This window comes from Nannospalax galili, unplaced genomic scaffold (genome assembly GCF_000622305.1).
Source record: "Nannospalax galili isolate Female #2095 unplaced genomic scaffold, S.galili_v1.0 scaffold281, whole genome shotgun sequence".
Classification (NCBI taxonomy): domain Eukaryota; kingdom Metazoa; phylum Chordata; class Mammalia; order Rodentia; family Spalacidae; genus Nannospalax; species Nannospalax galili.
Window position 1 is genome coordinate 3,066,804 of NW_008349068.1, and position 5,333 is coordinate 3,072,136.

General features: G+C 43.6%; 1 protein-coding gene across 9 annotated transcripts in view; it reads left to right on the forward strand.

The window, feature by feature from the left end:
• Positions 1 to 5,333, forward strand: part of Nrp2 (neuropilin 2) — a 128,059-nt gene that overhangs the window by 62,815 nt on the left and 59,911 nt on the right. The gene's annotated exons all lie outside the window — the stretch shown is intronic.

The following is a 5,333-nucleotide window of genomic DNA, read 5'->3' on the forward strand; positions in this document are numbered from 1 at the left end:
ACTCACTATGTAGACCAGGCTGGCCTCGAACTCACAAAGATCCGCCTGCCTCTGCCTCCCAAGTACTGGGATTAAAGGTGTGCACTACCACGCCTGGCTTTATTAATATTTTTTAAATGAGTAAAATGTATATTCTCTCCAACAGCTAGCTTTTAGCAGATGTTACAATTCTATGACGATGCTTTATTTATTGCTATCTGGCTTTAATACATATGAACAATCTATTGGCCTTTCTCAGCATTACAGACATCTCACTGCAAAGTTTTGGCTTGACAGTTTTTGGCAACAGGCAGGATCTAGAAGTGAATGCCTTCTAAACTTGAACTCTCCCAATTGTCCGTTTGTTACTTATGACTTAGCTTCTACTCCAAAATTTGACCTGGGTATTATGTAGGCATTGGAGCCAGTTGAAAGGGCTGGTAAGCTTTAGTGTCTATCCGCAAGCCTATAATGACTTTATTTTCCTGAAGGAGAAATCAAGGTATCTAAGGTTTATTGATTTGCCTATAAAGATACAGTGAGTCGGCAGAGAATAGGGAATAAAACCAATTTCCTGGCATCACTTCCCCCACACATAACCCCTTACTTCGAAATGCCTAAACTGGAAGCCAAGAATCCATCTTAGGGAATTTGATCAGAAAACATATGAAGGGTGATTCTAAAACCACAGAAGCATTGAGAAAGTCATAAAGATGTATAATATATGATAGCATTTACCAGCTATAAATAGGGGAGATACAGGGTGAAAAATAGAGACCTTATAAATCCATTGGGTCAGGAAAAATAGAAACTGCTTAATATTTCATTAAAAATGGATTTTCATAAATTGCACCTTGATGTCTTTGGGCAAAAGACAGTACATAAGGACTAAGGCATTGTTATTCATTACTCTTGGTTATTAATAATTTGAACTGTTATTGAACTAACACATCAACAAGGTATATCCTCCCTGTGAATGGAGCACTCACCATGTGTTCTAGGCACTCTTTGAAATGAATTAAAACTCCACAGCACTTTTCCACAAAGGCACTTAAGTTATAAGGGACCACGGGTCACTAAAGTGCCCTTTACAAAGTGAACATTCTTAGAGGAGTTCACACTCTGGAAACTCTTGTGGAGAAAGGCTTAGAGTCTAGGGGCCAGAGGGGGCCAGGCCTGACAAATCAACTCATGCAGTTCCCTCACTTAACAGAGGAAGAAATTGGAGCCTGAGGGAGGCAGAGATATTTGGCCATCTTATAAGCTAATTAGCAGCAGAACCAGGCTCCAGGCTCCTGATTAAATGGTACAGGTTTTTTGTTGTTGTTCTCTCTGCCACACTCGGAGTGAGAGATGTGTGAAAAATTTCAGGAAGCTGTTCCTTCAGCTAAGTGTCTGGACACAGGGCAGATGGAAGCATAAGGTCCAAAGCAAACAAGAAACCAATAAGGACACAGGAAAAAGAATTTGGATCCAAGTTCAAAAGAGGCATGGTATGCTTACGGTGGTAGAAGAAGAGTGAGTCAAATGGAATGGCAGAATGAAATCACATGTGAGCCACATACAGATCATTTCATCTCCCTTCCTGACTGAGGCCACTGTGAGCAGAGGCTGAGGCACTTTATCCAAAACCCATGGCTACATGCATCCATAGGAAGACCAGTCCCTCTGTGGCAGGTGCATGCAAGTATGTGCACCCCAGTGCCCACATGCAACCACATTTGTGCCTATAAAGATACTCCAGCTATGGAATCATTTTCTCAAGAAGGGAGGAGAGTGATCTAGGCATGGTGGTGCATGCCTGTAATCCCAGCACTTGAGAAACTGAGGCAGGAGGATCACAAGTTCAAGGCTAGTCTAGGCTACATAGTGAGTTCCAGGCGAAATTAGGCTACAGAGTGAGACTTTGTCTCAGAAAGGGGAGAAAGAAGAGAAAGGGGAGAGAAAATGTTTCTTCGGGTTGTCTGCCAAGGCTGAGAAATGAAAGGGGTCAGACAAGATAAAATTGGATATTTAAAAACACAGAAGGCATGCTGTGTTTCTAAACGGTACCAGCATGGTGTACATGTTGCAGATTAGCAATGTGTGCAAGTTCAAATCCACTCAGCTTTCCAATTATGTATTTACATGCCAACTAAAGCTCTCTGCCCCAGTAAAAACTGCTTAGCATCTTCTGATGGAGGCCACACACAGTCACCATCACCATCCATGGGGAGCATCCAGAGGTGCCCCCCCCACTCCTCCCCCCACTGTGCTGTGCACAGCACCCATCCGAAACCAGCAGTGTTTCATTTGGTTCTTCATTGCCAAAATAAAACAAAACAAACAAAAATTCTCTGTCTCATGCCGAATTCTAGAACTGATTCATCTCTTTTCTTTGGATTCAGTTCCTCCAGCCCTTTACTCAAAGCTGTAGAGCTTTTATTAGCATGAAGGAAGCAAAAAATGGAAATTTTAAGGCCAGGTCTTTCTTGGACCCTGTTCTCTCAAAGGCTAAGATATCAAAGGGTCAGGTGCCTCTGCTCACAGGCCTTCTGCCAGACGCCTGACTCTAACCCTTTCTCCCTCCATATCCTTGACCTTTCTGTTTCCCTTACTAACTTGAGTCTTCCCACTCCTTCCACAATCACTGTACAGGAAGCAGCAAGTTCAAACCTGGGCAAAAGGAGAGGCCACCAGTCCTTCCTTGTGTCCCCTATTGTCAACAAGGTCACAGAGGGGGGACACCAGCTCCCTTAGGGTCCAGCATAGGAGGGTCCCCAGGAAGCAGAGGGAGCAGTGACTCAGATCTGATGGGCTACTCACTGTGATATAAACACAGTGGACTGATACACACCCATGTCTTTCTTTCTATCTTGAGCAAACCACTTCCCTTCATTTGATTGCGGAAAGTATAATGTCTCTTACCCTTTATCCCACCATCTGTGGAGTGTTCTTAACTGGCTTTAACTTTTGACCTTACCAAATAGAAGATATGGAGGGTTCAGGGTTGCCAAATGGTGGGGTTCACAGTTTATAGAGAAGAAAAAACTGCATTCTTGACCGCCTCTAAGTTTGTATGCTACTCTTGGCTGTTCTCAAGCCATTCTGTAAACTCACCCTAAGATCACATCACTGGTCAGCGACTCTACTTCCATTCAGCCAATGATGGGAAACCTGGTCACCATGACTCCTAGCCACTAGCATGAATCGAAAGAGCTAAGAGTCAACCAAGGAAACCACAGACTTGATGACTATGGATCTGCACAGGGATCTTTGAGCCTCCATTTCCTCATCAGTGAAGTGGGAATTATAATACTTGCCATCTGAGTGTGGCAGACACAATTGTGTTCACAGTCTATGGCCCGTGGGTGTTCAAATACACGAGTTTCTCATTTTTCTTGTCCCAGCCAAGTTTGTGCCACACCTGTAGGTCAAGAGCTGAAGCCTCTAGTTCCCCTGTGCAAGACAGAATGGTGGTTCAGGAAGACTGGCCACGGGCAGGTTTACAGGGTCCTCTGGTTGTTAGAGCTATGAAGGCACAATTTAGAAATGACAGTTGGCCGGTAGTTTTTCCCTCCACTCTAATCCAAGGAAACCAAGAGAAACTCACATATACTTGCTCTAGTTAGTTTTTAATGGAGAACACACAAAAAAGCATGAGGTCCATATGGCATTTATTGATTTGGGCCATCTGGTAAGCCAGGGCTGGTGCCTACCATGTTAGGTCAGAAGCTACTCCAAAAAGCATTTCCTCCCATAAGGGACACCCTGGTCAGCTGGGGACAGAGATGGATTTCATTACAGGCTGGGGACTACAGTGAGAGGAAGCCAGAGCAGGACTCTAAGAGGCTGTCTACAACGCTGACCCTACAACAAAGAGCAGAGAGAGCCAGGAAAGTGTTGATTGACAGAGGGGGATTGGGGGAGAAGGTGTGCCTCACCAGGTCACTCACTCACAGAATGGGAAAGGGTCTAAGGAACTAACAAAAACAGCTGTGGAGCACTTCAGAATTATAAAATGTCTTGTAAGCCTGTGTGTCTGCAACTGGAGGAAGAGGGAGCGTCAAGTTCAAACTAGTGTGTGAGGTCCACCGGCCCCTGGAAGACACGCCTACTTCCTTTAGAATCATTTAAGTTTTTTTCTCTCTTGCTTAGCTTGGTGAGGTATTTTCTTTTCAAGGCTTCTTGCTCTATTTGCTCTCAGCCCAGAGGCAAAATATATGTTCCTTCCAAAACTTTTTGCAAATATCATTTATTGTTTTAAGTTGGAGTGGCATGAGAAATTAAAGCTTTTTTGGTGTTTCTTAAAGAGCCCCAAACAGAGATAGGACCACAGGAGAAGGGTATTATTAAGGGAGAAAGGGGGGAAATGGGGGCACCTTAAATGGGAAAACCATGATGGAGGAGTGAGACAATGTGAGAGATAAATAATGCCTAGCTAGTTTTAAAAGCCAGAGGGAACCATATTACTCCAACAACCTACTGACAAATTATACATAGCAGATCAAGAAATATATGTCTAGGTAAGGTTTATCTGAGAATAATTGGTCTTTGCCCAAGATTTTTCTACATGACACACAGTAATTAAAAGTACCAGACTGGTGGAACTAACCTTCTTGGATGTTTAACAGACATATTTTGAGGCCTATAATAATTTGGTCAGAGGGACATAAAGGACAGTTTTTGCTCCTAGCCCTCCTAGGTCGACTAGTTCCAGGGGACTGTGAGCATCTCTCAAAATGTCCTGTAATTGTGGTGGGTCACCTGTCCTCTTGATCAAGGAAGCTGAGGAGACCCCACAAGATGGACTTGAACCAGTGTCCAGTCTACAAAGAGGAGGGTCAACACAGAAGAATCATTTCCTCCATGCTTCCAAGCGAAGCCAACCATGGTCAAGCAGGACCTTTGACTTATCTTCACATAAATGGAATTGGTAAAAGAAAGGAGCCAGGGGCTCCTCCCAAGCCCATGTGACCCCTGAAGAACAGATCCTCAAACAACCTTAAGAGTAAAAATAAATTGGTTTATCTGGGCCAACTCTATGCCTTAAACACCCAAAAGGAAAGTATAACCAAAGATTAAAGGGACCGATATAATTTTTTAAGAGTCCATATGTATAGCTAAAGGCTATGTAACAACCAACAATGCCAGATAAGCAATACCTTCTTTTGAGTTGTTGGCCAAGGTGGCCAAAGGGACTCCCAGGTAGTAACCCAGCATAGAACTGGGAAAATGAACAGCAGACCCCAGTCTTATCTAAAGGAATATTGACAACTGATTGCTGCTAGATGAGGAACAGCTGATTTTCCTTAAACAAGGATCTCTAGATAGGCTGGCTAGATTTGCCATATGGTCAAGTACTAGGGAATGAT